Source organism: Canis lupus, chromosome 10 (assembly GCF_048164855.1).
Source record: "Canis lupus baileyi chromosome 10, mCanLup2.hap1, whole genome shotgun sequence".
Lineage (NCBI taxonomy): Eukaryota > Metazoa > Chordata > Mammalia > Carnivora > Canidae > Canis > Canis lupus.
Genome location: NC_132847.1, coordinates 61,803,951 through 61,820,639, shown reverse-complemented (window position 1 = coordinate 61,820,639; position 16,689 = coordinate 61,803,951). Strand labels below are relative to the sequence as shown.

The 16,689-nt window shown below is 38.8% G+C and overlaps 1 long non-coding RNA gene across 2 annotated transcripts in view; it reads right to left on the bottom strand.

Annotated features, from left to right (window-relative positions):
- The window catches only part of LOC140641788 (uncharacterized), an 85,912-nt gene that overhangs the window by 48,358 nt on the left and 20,865 nt on the right, over positions 1-16,689 (bottom strand). The window contains exons 3-4 of one of the 2 annotated variants that reach the window (XR_012038375.1): positions 7,280-7,345; positions 3,602-3,688 (exon numbers count right to left, since the gene is read on the bottom strand). This is a non-coding gene — a long non-coding RNA (uncharacterized lncRNA). The remainder of the gene's footprint in view (positions 1-3,601; positions 3,689-7,279; positions 7,346-16,689) is intronic. The other variant, XR_012038376.1, reaches the window with a different exon arrangement.

Sequence of the window (16,689 nt, the reverse complement as noted above, 5' to 3'; positions counted from 1 at the left end):
TTGCAGGACGAGGTAAATGGTGCCTTGCTGGCAATGATGCCTTCGATTCCCGGTCTGTCCTTATGGATTGTAAAGCAATAAGTGCTCACTGCAGCACTGTCCTAGTGCAGTTAATCACTGAGAGGAATTATCTATGGTCACAGTAAGATGGCTGTGTCAGAGCCAGTACAACATCACCTACATGGGAAGAGGTGCTTTGCAGGTCCTGCTCTCTCGGGGAATTACTCATTTAGATTGCCTGCTGTTAGCTTATAGGATTTCTCTGGAATCTACCTGCTTTGTTGCTCTTTCTTTCCAATAACTAGGGGCTCTTTTTTTTTTTTTAATTCATTCTCTTTGTCTGTACTTGATTAAAATTCAAGCTTTAGGTTATGCAGATTTAATCAATTGTTTTCAAGGTTACTTATGTTGTTTAATAAGTATGTGTTGTGGCCAGGTATATCATATAGTCTTGTAGGTGCTGGTTATGGCACCGAATAAGGCAAGGGTTCTGCTCCTAAGGAAACTACAGTGTGATAGGTCATTTTTTTCCTGCTAATATTCAAGTTGCATGGATATCTTTATATTCTAAAACCTTTTGGTTCTCATTTCATACAGAATTAAGTCCCAATCTCACACAATGTAAAGCTGTATAGCTTAGGTGCCTTGTAGGAAGAGGGTGCAACCACTTACAAATTTACAAGGAACGAATGTGTGTGGGGGAAGGCTAAAGAGAAATTCAAAATTGATGGCAAAACTTAGCTTAGCTTCTGTCCCTGAACTGGGAAAGAGCAGCAGCCTCAGGAGAGGGTCACCCCCATAGAGGATGAGCACTTTGGTAGTTAAATGACTGGGATTCAGCTGCAAAGTGGGGAGCTAAGAAAACAAATGTCCCAATATATGCCTTATAATCTCCCTCTCGGGCATCCACTAGTAGAATTCAGTCAGATGCTTAGAGAACATGGTACATGTGGACCCCAAAGTTCAGACTCCTGGAACCCAGAACAGGGTGGATTCAGGAGGAAAACGCATCAAGAATATCCAGCATGAAGGCCCCTTCCAATCTAACCCAAATTAACTTGCCATTTATTATGCTTCTATCCTGACATTTCTATCTGCTACTATCCCAATCCCTATAGATAAGAGATAATTTTGGAAATAAAATTCCTTTTAATAGAAAGAATTCAGCACTAAATTAATAAATATTTTTGGAGTGCATATTATGTACCAGACATATTTCTAGCAGCTAGATGTGGCTTCTACCCTTCAGGAGTTTATATTTGAGTGACATCATCACAAAGAGGGTACAGTACAGTGTGTGATCAGAGAAAGACACATTAGGGGTAAGTAACATGTAATTAGGGGGATTCAGAGAGGTTTCCCAAATATAATAATGGCTAAGTTTATTTGTGGAAGATGACAAAAGAGAAAAGAGACTGGAAAAGTATGATCCAGACAGAAATGACGGTGTGAGCAAGGACCTGGACATAAGAGCAGTTCCATTTTGTGGAACTGCAGACAGTGCATACTAGTAATGTGCTAAAGGGACAGGCACTGTGTGCGAGGTAAGCAGAGGCAGAGCACGAAGCCCTGGAAGACATGCTGGAGACGTTCGGAGTTAGCTGGACAGTTAGGTAGTCAGGGTCAGGGTCCCCAGCAAGAAAATATGGAGTCAGGACAGCTAAGATAAAACAGCACTAATATACTATTTTGCAGCTTAGACAGGACTGCACTGGCATTCTGTTTTGCAGCCTTTGCAGAAATGGCTTCTGCAAAACGTCCTAAAATAAGACAATTAACCACAAAGCATTTGTCCCTATCATGGGCAAGGAGAAGTTAAGACATAAGCCCCCAGATGTCAGCCCCAAAAGACCATCCGCATATTGACATTAACCTAATAGGTAGACAGATACATGACCAAAGCCCTGATTACTTAAGATAGTTCTGCAAAAGACCCCATAAAACCCTCTAAACTTAGAAACTCTGAAGGCAACTCTCTCGGATCCCCTCCCTCTCTGGGAGATTTGTACTAGGCTCAATCAACTTTGCTGCCTTGCTGCCCACCACTCTTTGTCTGGTCTATCTCTTTATTCTTTGAAGTGGTGTGACCAAGAGCCTTGGGCACTAAAGGAATAAAAATCCTGCAACAGAGAGTCAAGGCTTTTGGGTAATTGGAAAGAACTGAATGTACTCTGCTTTCTGCAAAAATCCTGCCACAAATTATTCGAGAATGTTTCCTAAGAAAGGAGGCTATTGGAGGAAAAACCAAAATTTCTCCAATCTGCCCATGATCTGAAGTCCTCTGATCTATGCTTGCTCACTGGGTGGTTCCATTACCAGTTCACCAGGACTGAAGCAACTGGGATTAAAATTGGTCCAAATGCTATCTTGGTGCTTTTTGCCATTACCAGTAGGTCACCTCTAATTGAGCATCACTGAAATTTAATTCCTGTGCCAAGACCTCCTCGGTGTACGGCACTGCCTTGGGCAGCAGCTATCAGAGTATCACAGGTGGAGGTGAAGTCTCCTTTCTCCTACCCACCACCTCCTACTGCCCCCTTCCCCTACCCCAGAGCTGAAATCAGACTGCCTACATTTACATGTGGGCTCTGACTTAAACTAGTTTTACATTTCTTCCAATTTCCTTAAGCTCGTTTTCCTCATCTGTGAAATCTCGAGAATTTTAATTTGTGAATTGAAAATTCACTACCGGTTCTTTAAAGACAAAGCGAGACAATTAAAAAATAAAAAATAATAAAGTTTTATGACTTGTAAGTGCACTGCTGCCTGAAGCTCCTGCGGTCTGGCTTCGAAGCAGGTGCCTCTGGTTCTTAGTACAAGGATAGAAAGAGCCTTTCTGGGCTGATGTCCAGAGTATTGGGAGGAGGTTGGGAGGTTGGCAGGGAGGGAAGTAAGACAACTTAAGGTGCTGATTAAGTAGCAGGGGTAAAACCCTGGGGGACCAGCCCTGGGTCAAATGCAGCTGTTGTATTATGCGATGGTTCTACCCCCTTGAGAAACACTGCAACTCCCTGCTTTTCAGTATTGTAGCAGATGGGACTGTCGTGGTTTCCAGGTTATAGGAGAAGAGCACCTACATGGGTTGTTTCTCTCATGGATATTGACCCACATCCGGAAGCCCATGCTTCTGTTTCTGCAGAGGAAAGCCTGAGTAGGTCGCACCCCCTCCTGGGACTCTCAGGAGGTCTAAGCACAGATGCCACTGGGATCCTTGTTTCCCTCTTTGGTGCCGAAGCTGAGAGGGCTGACAGCTAGGTTCAGTGCCAGGGTTATATGGCACTTAGCATGCATCTTAGACCCCAGACTGATCTTGAATATGCTAAACCTTGTCCTAATGACAGTCTGGGATGCCAGCATCTCCAGAGAAAGTCTGATGACTTTTCGGAGTTGGAAGCAAGAGGATTAATATCAATTCAGAACTGGGTTTGAGGCTGGGGGAGGGGGTGACAAGAGCAGGTAAATGGGTAGGTGAAGAATGGAAGAACCGGGGCCCTAATGATGCACATGACTGGGAAGCCATGGTCACAGGCAGGCCAAGCAAGCACACGGGAAAGTGGTCCAGGTGAAAGCCAGACTGGAATGCTGTTCCCCTCCCACATACCTTTCATAAGGTCTCTGGGAAACGAAGGCCACGCAGGCTGGCACATTACACATGACTACAGTCAGGGTCCATGCTTGAATCTTGGCTCTGTTGGGTGAGCAAGTAATTTCACTTATCTGACACTCATTTTCCCGACCAGTAAATACAACAATATCTAAAACGTAGCTGCCTCTAAAGGTTTTATGAAGTTCAAATAATATCTATCTACTAATAATTTTTATTGAATGTATGATGTTATAAGAATCTAGCACATGTATGTAGAAACTATATATACACCAAACATATGCTTGCCAATTTTAATTTTTAAAGACGATTCATTAACTGAAAAGTGCAATAATAACATTATAAGATAAAACTTGTTTTGGTTATTTTTTTTCCTATTTAAAAAAACTGTAGAATCCACCCAATGTTTACTTGTATCATAATTCCAGATAAGGGAGCCTAAATTTTCATTTTTGATTTTGTGGTTTTATTATTGCACAGATCTGGTCTCCTTATAATGCATCCTGCAAATGTTCGATTTTCCTTCACCATGTTGAAATCCAAACAGCAGGGGAAGTGAGGCAGTAAAGCTCAGGTCCATGTGAAACATGACAAATTTTTTAAATTCTGGCTGTAGAAAATATAGTTTTTATTTCTGATTAATTCTGACCGTCTTCTTCATCTGCCAGTGCATAAACCTGAAATTGGTTTCTACAGATATTCCAGAGGCAGGTTTTTGCTCATTCATTCTTTCACTTACTCATTATATAGGAATCTACTAACTTTACCCCTTAGGAATCTACTAACTTTACCACTTATGAGTGAGGCACTGAGCTGGTTGCTGGTAATACAACAACTACACATGGTTTCTGGACACAAAGAGCCCAGGTTCCAGCAGAAGAGATCTCGACAAGGAAGAAGGAAGTTGTGATGCAGAACGATATCAGAAATGGAAGCTCAGGGCAATCTGAGAGCAGAGTTTCTCACTCTCATTATTATTATTATTATTATTTTGACAGCAAAACTGTGACAATTTGACTGCATTTGAAAATTTCTCAAAAAAACTCCAAAATGTGCCTGATAGAGAAAGAAATGCCTTATATATACAAGGAACTATGTATACAGAAATATAAAAGTCCTTAACATCAGAAGTCAAGACAAAGGGATCCCTGGGTGGCGCAGCGGTTTGGCGCCTGCCTTTGGCCGAGGGCGCGATCCTGGAGACCCGGGATCAAATCCCACGTCAGGCTCCCGGTGCATGGAGCCTGCTTCTCCCTCTGCCTGTGTCTCTGCCTCTCTCTCTCTCTCTCTCTCTCTCTCTCTCTGTGACTATCATAAATAAATTAAAAAAAAAAATTAAAAAAAAAAAAAGAAGTCAAGACAAAAAAAAAAAAGAAGTCAAGACAGAATTGACAATTTGTTTCAACACTGTACTACCAATATATTTTCTTGAGTCATAATTAGGGGCTTTGTTTGTTTATTCCTTATTTCCATGAAATGTCTCTTCCCACCCCCACCCTTCCCCAGTAATATCTTTGGGGTTTTCATTTTCTGAGTCATTTAGAAATAACATTCACAATTTACTTTTTGGGATGATTTCATAGAAGACAAAATTTGATGTAACCACCGGGACAAAACAGTGTCCTTGGTATTCCTCGTAAAGTGCCTTACAATAACTAATTTGTATATCTAAGAACTTTCTTAAATATACCATTAAATCAGTAATATTTTAGATATTTCCTTTATTAATTTTTCCATTTCATTTATTCATTCATCAAAGTTTATTGGCATAGCCACTCTGTGTGAGACTTCTGCTAGGAAAATAAAATATACATACATATATATATACGTCTTCAAGTAATTTATAGTCTTGTGGCATAAACAGACATATTCACTAAAAATAGCATTTATAGATTGTTACTGTTGGCCCTGACACCCTTACTTACAGATATTTTTAAAAAATAACTCCTCATCCAACTATTTTTGAGAATTTTTGGCTTAAACTAGGAGAGGAAACTTTACCTTTGCCGAGTGCTAAATGAACTAAATGGCTCGTTAAAAAAAATAGTAATAAGGTAATGAGAGAAGATTCAGAACTCCAGAAATAAATATTAGTCAAATGAATTTGTCAAAAACTACACTCAGTATATGATAATCAGGTATTACATATGAGCAGGAAACACTTAACTTCTGCTTTAGGAAAGGGAGGATTAAAAAAATTGTCAGCAGGGAAGTTAACTTACAACTTTTCTTTTCTCTGTTGAGGCACTGATACTCAGGCTTTCCTAGCTTGTAACAGAAATCTAGAAATAAGGTTTTTTTTGTGTGTTTTAAAATATATATATATATATATATATATATATATATATATATATATCTGTACAATATCTCACAGTCTTATTTCTTTCTGGGTTGTTAATTACATAAATTATTTCTTGAAATGGAATTGCCCAAACCCTGAGGTACCATGTTCTTCTAGTTTCAATTTTGTGGTATTGCTTTATAGTTAAGAAAGGGGCTATGTGGCAGATGGCCAAAAAGTCACTGGGGCCTGCAAAGTTCAATTGCTTGAGAGTCCCCTGGCACAGCAGCTTAAAAGAGGAAAATAGGCTTATACTGAAAATAAAAGAAACTGATAGAAATACCACATCCCTAGTGTTCCAAAATAGGTGCCTACCTAACTCCATAACATGTGCAAGTCCTCTGAGACCTGTCAAAGCTGAGCTTCTTCACTTTCTTACTTTAAAACTCCTTAAATATTTCTAAACATTATATAGGTTAAAGCACAGCACCTAAACAAAACAAAACACCCAGATGACCACATATATTTCTCATAATATGTGTTCTGTCCTAAGTCCTGGCTCATATAGCCATTGGGATTTCCTGTGATAAGAGTAATAAAAGTATCTTTTATTATGTTAAAAAAATGAATTTTGGAAAGCCCTTCCGTGACTTCTGCATAAGGATGCTCGTTGTCAGGGGAACCAACTACAAGATTAGAGAATCTGACCCTTCAGGTACCTGACCCCCACATCCATTCCCAGTCTCCTCCAGGGAAGAGAGAGAAGTGATTGAGTAATGATTTACTCAATCATGCCTTTATAACGAATCCTTCATAGAACCCCCAAATGACAGGGTTTTAGAGAGCTTCCAGGTTGGTGGACAGGTGGAGGTGTGGGTACAGGGGCTCCCTCAGAGATAGCATGGAAGTTTCTGGCTTCCAGTAAACAGATTTCCTGCTTCCAGTAAACAGATTTTCTGAGCTCTGTCAGCCATTCTGCCAAATCAATTGAGCCAAAGGAAGAGGTCTTGGGAACCTCTGATTTTTAGCCAGTTGGTCTGAAGTATAGGTAACAATTTGGACTGGCAACTGTCATCTGAAGTAGAGAGGTAGGTGAGTCTTATAGGAGTGACCCCTTAAACTGTGGAATCTGACATGACCTCTGGGTAGATGGGATCAGAATTGAGTAGAATTGTAGGACACCCCATGGGTGTCCAGAGAATTGTTTGGGAGGTGGAGAGAACTTCCCACCCATGCACTGGAATTGGGATCTGGACACGTTTAGAATCCAAATCACTTAATACCTTTTAAGGCATGCACATAAATTATTGTCACTTTTAAGCCTTCCCTCATTAGCTCCCTTCAGAATTAAGTCTTCCTGTAATAACGGACTCCCCATGCTGGGTGTAGCTTACCTCTCCAGTGCAGTGTCTGCTCTGTGTTGCTTGCTGCTATCGAAGCACTAATTGTTGGTATGGTTCCTAAGGGAACAGGTACATGAGAAAGAAACAGAATTAGTTAGGCTTATGTTACGATTGTTAAATTATTTAAATCTGTGGGGGTTTTGTGTTTTATTCACTTAATGTCCAGATGTCTTTAAGATGCTTATGATAAGAAGTGGACGACTACAAGGCTAGTTTTCAGACCATGTTGATGACATCAAGTATCCTGGGACAACTCCCAGCTCACAGAAAAGTCACAAAAAATATATTCACCCAGGAAATCTCTACACATAATTCAAAACTCATTTTTACTAGAAAACGTACTCCAATTATGGGAAATAATAATAATTACAAATATTTTCCAAATTATAATATTGTTTTCAAGCAGTTGTTAAAAAGAATAGCAGGTTAACATCGGTCTCCTAACGAGTTGTTCTTATGTCTAGAATACATTAAAATATGTTGGTTGGTGAGATCTCTATGGGAAGTATTTGGTTACCCCTTTTTGATTCAAACAGATTTGGCCTTATTTGCAGTATAGCAGTTTTCTAAATGTACTTCTAAATATGAGATTTCTTTCCAAGATGATTTTTGAAAGTGATCTTGAAGACAGTGTCAGACAATTTTTCATTTGCTTGTTTGATTGTTTTTTTTATTGTTTCGCTCCTAGTCAAGACATTTCTCTTTTTAGCTCCAAAACTTCTGATGATTTGCCTTCAAAATTTGCATGATTGGCTTTTAAATGTTGCTGAAAGAGAGTTTCATGTGGTAATTGTTCAGTTTCTTTTTTCACACAACAGATACTGACATTTAGACTAATTTGCATCTCCCCAATAATAAAGCCCATACTTTAAATAAACATCTAAGTACATCTCATGGCTTTTATATTGATGACTGCTGCTTAGTACTGAGTCACAAACTGTGGCAGAGAAGCGCTGTCATCTTAGTTACTTTGTTTCTTTGGGAAGCCACAGGGACTAGACAAAAGTTCCAAGTTTCCTAATCTGTTGCTGCAAATAAAATGTTCTACTCTGTGAGTTTTCATGATGAAAACATGAGGCTGGCCCCTGACAGCAGTAAGGTGCTGCTGACTCTGTATATGTGACAGGTATGTCGTGGAACATCCTAAAAATATGGAATACAAACTTTAGCCCCAATTCTAAGTAAAATATAAACTTCTTGAAAGTGTACCATGCTTATCCTGCACCTTCACTTATGGTCCAGCACACCACATACTAAGTGGGAGTAGAAGCTGGTTTACTTTCCTACCCCAATCTGGCCCTCACCACAGGGAATTTCTCAAACTGAAATTTAAGGGATTTTTTTTCCTTAGATATAACTCATAGAAGATCACTCTGCTACTTCAAATGCTTACAAGGGGTTCTGATATCTCTGTTGACCTCCAGAATGTAAGTCAAAACTCTGGAACCTGGTTTCCCAAATTTGGGAGGGCCTATACGAATTGGTTTGCACCTGCCTCTGCAGCCTCAGAAGTTACCATTTATTTCCTCATGGACGTTCTGCACTTCTCTCAGTTGCCTGAACTTGTCAAATTCTTTCCTTTGGATCCTTGTCTGAGTTGTTCCCACCGGATGAATCACTAAACCCATAACTTCACATTCTTCTCCTTTCTTGGTTAATTCTTTACCCTTCATTCCTGGAAAGGTTTACCCAACTTCCCAAATTCAGGTCAGCTTCTCTCAGACATGAATGTACGAACATAAACTCTACTTCCTTGTTATACTACTTATGGCGTCGTTTTCATTTTCTGGTTGTCTGTTCCTCCTGTGAACTTCCAAAGGCAGAGAGATGAACTCTATCTTTTTTTTTTTTTTTTCTGCTTTATTTTTAGGCTTTAACCAAATACCCTGCACATGATTGGGATTCAGTAAGTATTAGTTGAAGTAACTATAATAGGCAACCACCAGTCAAGAATTAGCCAAGAGTCAACTTTAATTTTTTTTTAAATATTTTATTTAAAATATTTTATTCATGAGAGGCACAGAGAGAGAGAGAGACAAAGACGCAGGCAGAGAGAGGAGAAATAGGCTTCACGCAGGGAGCCCTGTGTGGTACTTGATCCTGGGACTCCAGCATCATGCCCTAAGCCAAAGGCAGAAGCTCAATCCCTGAGCCACCCAGGTGTCCCAAGAGTCAACTTTAGAAGTGGAACTGTCAATCTCACCCAAGGCTTTATCTTTAATAGTCTGCTTTTCATTCTATAATCTGTCCCTCTTTCTCTTCTCCCATCCAAGTGGGATGAAAATGTCCGTATCATTAGAAGCTCACAACGGGACACCGATATGTGGTAGGTTGGACAGGAGGTATTCATCTTTCCTGATACACATGCACATTCCACAAAGGGCTTTTATGGTACTTCTTACCCTATATTATAATCATACCTCTCCCCAATAGTCTGTCAGCATTTTAAGGGCAGTAAACTTGTCTAGTTTCTAGTGTTGAGCCCCAACTCTAGCATATATAGTAGTAGAGTCTAGTATCTAGTACATTTAATAAAATGTACTAGAACGAAAAATGAAAAATCAATTTTATTAAATGGGAAGCTGTGTCTCAAAAACAGAGAATAATGAGGCACCTGGGTGGCTTATAGTTAAGTGGCTGCCTTTGGCTCAGGTCATGATCTTGGGGTCCTGGGATTGAGTCCCACATTGGTCTCCATGCTCAGCGGGGAGCTGCTTCTCCTTCTCCCTCTGCCCCTCACCCTGCTGAAATGTTGCTCTCTCTCTCTCAAATAAATAAAATCTTAAAAAAAAAAAACAAAGACTAATGTGTTTGAGGATCACAACTACTAAATTGTCAAGGCATAAAAGGCTGGGAATCAGAATTTTTGACTCAGAATTTGATTAGAATCAGAATTTTTGATTTTCAAATCATTTAATGGTAATCTGATTCTCCCTATTTTATTTTTTTTTAAGATTTATTTATTTATTTATGATAGACCTAGAGAGAGAGAGAGGCAGAGACACAGGCAGAGGGAGAAGCAGGCTCCATGCCGGTGGCCTGATATGGGACTCAATCCCGGGACTCTTGGGCCAAAGGCAGGCGCAAAACCACTGAGCCATCCAGGGATCCCCTGATTCTCCCTATTTTAAAAGATACACCAGATTGTCAAGAACAATACCATAAATTCCATGATTCCCATTTGATAAAAGACACAACCAGTAGGCATACATGATTACACCCAATTGGCAGAGACTTCTTTAAAGAAAATGGCTCAGGGCAAAGATAATGTGGAAGAGAAACAAGTAGCCAGGTAGTCTCCTTTCTGAGTTTGGACTTTGGGTTCATCTTCACTAATGTGGACACTTTCATTCCGTCTCTTTTTCTCTCTTTTAAACTAAATACTGAGGCAAAACATATATAAACAGATAAACACAAAAGTGTATGGTTCAATGAATTACTATAAAATGAACACATCAGTGTAATCACTACTCTGGTGAAGAAATTGAAGAATAAGAGTAATAGCACCCAAATGCCTCCCATTGTGCACCTTCTCAATAACCTCCCCTTTCTTCCATCCTATTTTCCTACTTTTCTTTTAGATGCATTCCTAGGATATAAGGCATATAGGGACAAAAATATCACTGTCTCAGGTAAGAAGACTCAATTCAACAAAAGAGGCGATTTTATTCAAACAGATATGAGACAATGTACTAAGAGGCTAGCACTGTGAGCAAAGTATTATGAAAACTCAAAAAAGGGAAACTCGTTGGTGGAGGTGAGGCAAATAAGTCTTTAGACAGGAGGTGACAATTAAAGGGAGTTCTGAAAATTGGCTTCTTGGGTTCACAAAGGGAAAAAAAGTAGATGATCCCAGCCAGAGGGAGACAGGATGGTGGTGAGAGAAAAAGGAGTGGCTGTTTGTGAAAAGGCAACAGGTTTCAAACTTGGCTGTGAATCAGAATCCCTCGTCGTGCTGTTTATGGGCCACACTCTAGGTCTGGAGGATCCTGTGTACCAGAGTTATAGGGATGAGACCTACTTGTGTGAGTTATTTACAAAGCTTCACAGTTATTTTGGTTTGAAAACATGATTGTGAATCAATGGACTGGAGGCTAGAGTACCTTAGAGAATGTGAAGTATTATGTATATGGCGGGTCTGAGCAGATTATGGAGAATTTTGAGCATCAAGCTATGTATTTTGGCTGAAGCCTTTAGTCTAGTGTTTTCTAAATTCCCCTAGATAAGAATTCCAGGCAGCCTAGTTTTTTACTAGTCAACTTTTGCTGACTTGGCTCCAGTGATAACCAACAAAGGAGATGTCCTTGTCCCCCACCCTCCCTTCCTTTTTCTCCTTCCCCCATTCCCTCCTGTCTTCTGTCCTTCCTTCCTTCCTTCCTTCCTTCCTTCCTTCCTTCCTTCCTTCCTTCCTTCTTTCCTTCCTTCCTTGTCTGTTTTTCTTTCTTTCCAAAGAATTCAGGTGACTTTCATGATTACACCCAGTTAGGAGTCATTTAGATTTTAGTGGAGTCAGACCTGCCACAGAGATACCTTCATACAAATGTACTGGTTGGAGAAAGAGATTTATGTGAGGGAGAGAAGATAGAGGCTCATTCTATCATTTAGGGCCTAGCTTATTAGTAGGGACCTTGGTTAGTGCACTTTTTAAATCTTTTCTGTGAGACTGTCCAACACATAATTGTTACCATGTTACCAATACATGGTAAATGCATGGATGAATTATTAACTTATGAGTTTGGTGAACATGTGTTATTTTCAAGAGCATTTTAATAGATAAAATGAACAGGACTTGGTGAACAAATTGAATGTGGGGCTGGGAGGGAGAACTGAGCATGACTGGGGAGCATTATTATTTCTAGCATGAAATGGTTGATGGGCAATAATGCCACTCACTGAGCAGGATCAAGTGTTATTTTTTAGATTCAAACTTGAGGAAAATATTGTTTCTTTAAAAAAAAAAAAAAAAACAAAGTTACCAGCAAATGACTTTATTTGAACATCACAAAATCTCATACATTTCCTTTCCCCTCTTTCTACTTCTATCCAGTCATGGCAACACCCCTAACACCAATCTTACTCACACAAGTGATGCATACTGGCATGGGGTACGGATTATGCATTTAAGGTCCACACCTTAGACTGACAAAGCCAATTTTCACACCTGTCAGAGCCTCTCCCCTTTGCTCCGCTCTCCCTTCTTGCTCAGAGCAACTATTTTTTTTCCCTCCACAACACTTTAATACATAAGAGAGAGTGAGTGAGCATGCCTGAATGAAATGATGGCTGTCTGATTTTGTTACAATAACTGCTGCAAAATCCTGAGTGAGTGGTGTAACTTGGTGCTAGAGTTTGAAACAGAAGGGCAAAACTCTAATTGAATGTAATCTTCAAATAACCAGAGTCATAAAAGAGAAATAGAGGTGGAACTTCATCGCAGTTCCATTTGAGAACTCGTGTAGCTGCTCAATTGGAGAGCACCACATAACAATTACCTGTATATTAACAGATCATAGGTGAGTCTTGATTTTTCACCTCAGTGAACAGTTTTCTGGCAATAAAACAAGGAGTACTTTCTTTCCTTATTACGGTAAAACTGCCACTGGGCTTCATTTAATAAGAATTAACTGTGAATAAATTACAGCATCAAATTATGCACCATGACATGACTTGGTGTGAAAAATCTAGGCAGCTGCAAGACTCCTCGAAGTTAATTCAAGCTGAGCTCAGTAGAAAAACCGTTAATTACTTCCTGGAACCTGTGGATCTATTTTCAGTTCCTGGTGCCACTGGGATCACAGTTTAGATGAATTACCAGCAAATTCTAATGAAAGGCAGCAGTGGGAATGGGCCCACTGAAACAGGGGTCAAAATTTTTTATTCTTGGATTTGCCTCTGGCTTTTATTATCAAGTATCTCTACAAATTGGTTTGAGAAATCACAGCTGGATTTAGAAGACTCTACATTTTATATTTGGAAGGAAACATAGAATCATCTAGTTCTACCTCCTACAGAGAACAAACTTCCCTTCCTTGTCATTTCTGAGAGATGGTGAGCCTCTACTTATAATAGCTCTGTGACCAGGGCTCATTACCTCCCAAAGCAGCATATTCTTCTGATAGAACAAAGTTTTGGAAATTATAGTCAAAATCTAGCTGATCTTAACAGTCTTTCTACATCTAGTTCTGGGAATTGGAACAGTTTCCCAAATTTGCCTGATTAAGATCACATGGCACTTGCTAAACCTACAGATCACCTAGTCTTTTCCCCAGGAAATTCTGAACCCAAAAGTCTGAGTTTGGGTCTAGGGAATCAGCATTTCCATCACACACATCAGATGATTATTACTTTCAGGTAAGATCAAGAAACAGTCCTCCAACCACTTATTAGACATGAATGTACGTGTAAGAATTACCTGGCACCTTGTAAAAATGCAGATTCTCACTTAATGAATCTGGGATGAGATCTGAGTTTCTGCATTTCTAATGAGTTCTCAGGTGAGCCAATCCTGTTGGTCAGCGAACCACATGTTGAATATCGAGACTCCTATCTCCAGGCTATAAGCCCCTATTACTTAATTTCTCATACAGTATGGATATGCCAAGGTCTCTCTACTCTCTTCATCATCTTGGTTATTTTCTCCTGGCTCCATTTTGTTTTGCTAATGTCTCTCATAAAATGCGATGTATATAATCTAATATGCTTCTCCTACTGTGCTTTGAAATTGGCACTCTAGTGTTCTTCCAATAATTTAATCCAATTTTCACTAAATTTGTAGGTTCATATTAATTTTGTGATCTGCTGAATCTTTAATTTCCTTGCTTAAACTACTGCTACGTATGGTCTTCTGGAAGCCAACTTGATTTTACTTTGATGGATGAATACTAAATTTTGTTACTGTTGAATTTCCCATTTCTTTTATTCTTTTTGAGAAAAAAATTGAATCTTGATTGTTTCCTAGGATAGTAGATATCCCTTCCAACTTTATTTAATCTACTTCCTAGTTCTTCATGGGTTTTTTGGAATGTTGAAAACAAGAGAATTTTCTGACATGTTAATGGAGAGGACTACTATAAACTGATGAGCTGCTAATCTGTATACTTCTAGTGTGGCTTTTAAACAAGAGGAACTCTACCTAAAGTTACTATCAGCCAGTCATTGTTTTCTAAGAGGGGCTCTATTGGCATTTCAGCTATGACAATTCTGTTGTATGAGATGCTTTACATATCATTATTCATTTAGCATTCCTTGACACTAGCCTCTAAATGCAAATAATACTCCCTGGACATATCTCCAAATACCCACAGGGTACAGTACTTTCCCTGATGGAGAATTGTCCAGCATGTATTTTACCTTCTTTCCAAAGTATATTGTGAGAGACTTTATTTGATACTTTTCTCTATGTTGAACTGAGACCATTCCTTCTGTAAAAACTAAGACCACTGCTCCCAGAGAATTTAACCATAATTAAATTATAAGGGACTAAGAACTGAGACCACTCATGTCAATATGATTCAATTCTTTTCTCAAGAATTTTTTAACGAAGGAAATAAACCTGACACCCAGTAAATAATTCTTTTTTTTTTTTTTTTGCTTGAAGAAATTTTTATAAACCAAACTATCTAGGTGAATGATGTGGACAAAAGTTCATCACCTAGACACAGTTTGCTAATCAGAACAACAGGTTGATTATCAAGGCTTGCTTTAAGATTCTTGGCCCGATGGTACAGCAATACTAAAGGATACATCATAAATGTTTCCTAGTTCATTTACCATCTAAATACTAAAGGATACATCATAAATGTTTTCCCAGTTCATTTACTATCTTAAAAGACCTGCCTTAAGCCACTTTACCCCAGACTCCAAAATTCAAGACTTTCCAAAACTTTTCCCTTTTGAGACATATTTAAAATTATCAAGATGATGATGTCCTCTGCTTTGGTAAGTTTAGTAGACTCAGTTTTGTTGGGTTAACAGGCTTCTCTGGTGGTCTTTGTTAGGGTGCTGCACTATTTATTCATAAAGGCTTTAAAATATTTCTAGTGGTGAGCTTTTGATATCTTGATTTGCAAGTCCTCAGAAGCTGAGTACCGACTTCAACCTTGTTTAATGATTGATATGTACTTTTGAAGTCTTTCAGGAAAAGAAGAAAAGACATGGAAAAAGAGAAAAGGGGTAATGATGAAGATCACAGAAAAGAAAGGATCAAGAAAAGGAAGAGTAGGGGGATGGAGAGGAAAATGAAGAAGACAAAAGGAAATAATGGGGAGGGGACACCATGGGAAGTATCTGACAGCAAAGAATAATGAAGAAAAACAAAAAAAAGATATGACTATCTTTTCCCTCCTTGTTTTCATCATGGAAAATAGGTTGTGTCTCTTTGTTGTTTTCTGTCAGCATGATTTAAGCTACAAACATGGACAAGGAGAAGAAAGACAATGAGTATAATCAGGCATAGGGGATGATGCCAGGACATGAATGAACACTTCATTCATTCTGCAGACAAGGAACTCTCCTTCTTTCCAGAGATGGCTCCTCCCACCCAAAATGGGTGACTAATGCTCAGGACTTGAGTAGGTTGGGACTCCTAAAATCTGACACATAATGAATTTTACATAATATTTATTGATTTATCCTACAATTAATTGAGATTCATTCTTTATGATTTTTCCTAGCCAACTTCTGTGGGTTTTTTAGTTTTTGTTTATTAAACATTTTGTATTTAGATCCACACTACTGAAATTTATTCATGATCTTTTTAGTAAATAGAGGTATTTACCTCTTTCTAGATCTTTTATACATTTCCCTATAATAGAAATATTTTAAAAATTATTGCTTGTTTTATTTATTTATTTATTTATTTATTTAAAGATTTTATTTATTTATTCATGAGAGATACACACAGAAAGAGGCAGAGACATAGGCGGAGGCAGAAGCAGGCTCCATGCAGGGAGCCTGATGTGGGACTCAATCCTGGAACTCTGGGATCACATTCTGAGCCAAAGGCAGACACCCAACCACTGAGCCATCCAGGCATCCCTGCTTGTTATATTTAAAAAACATTTTCAAATGTCTTAAACTCTGAAAGTGTAAACTGCCTAATTATGTATAAATTGGATGCTTCTAATAATTAAATTTATACAATAGTGTATGGCCCAACATGTTTCGTTAGGAAGTAGAAATAGCATGAATAGATATAAACAACCTTGAAAATAAAATTTTTCTAATGAGCAGTTTAGACTTTTCTGTAATTTTCTACAACACAGCATAATATTCCACTTCTGGGTCTTTTATTTTTCTGGATACAGGACAGTCAAACATTCATTCTCCATTGGCTGAGAATATGTTCTCTCATTCTTGCTAAGCCATTGTATTGTAGAGTATAATACTCCCCCTTACAGAAT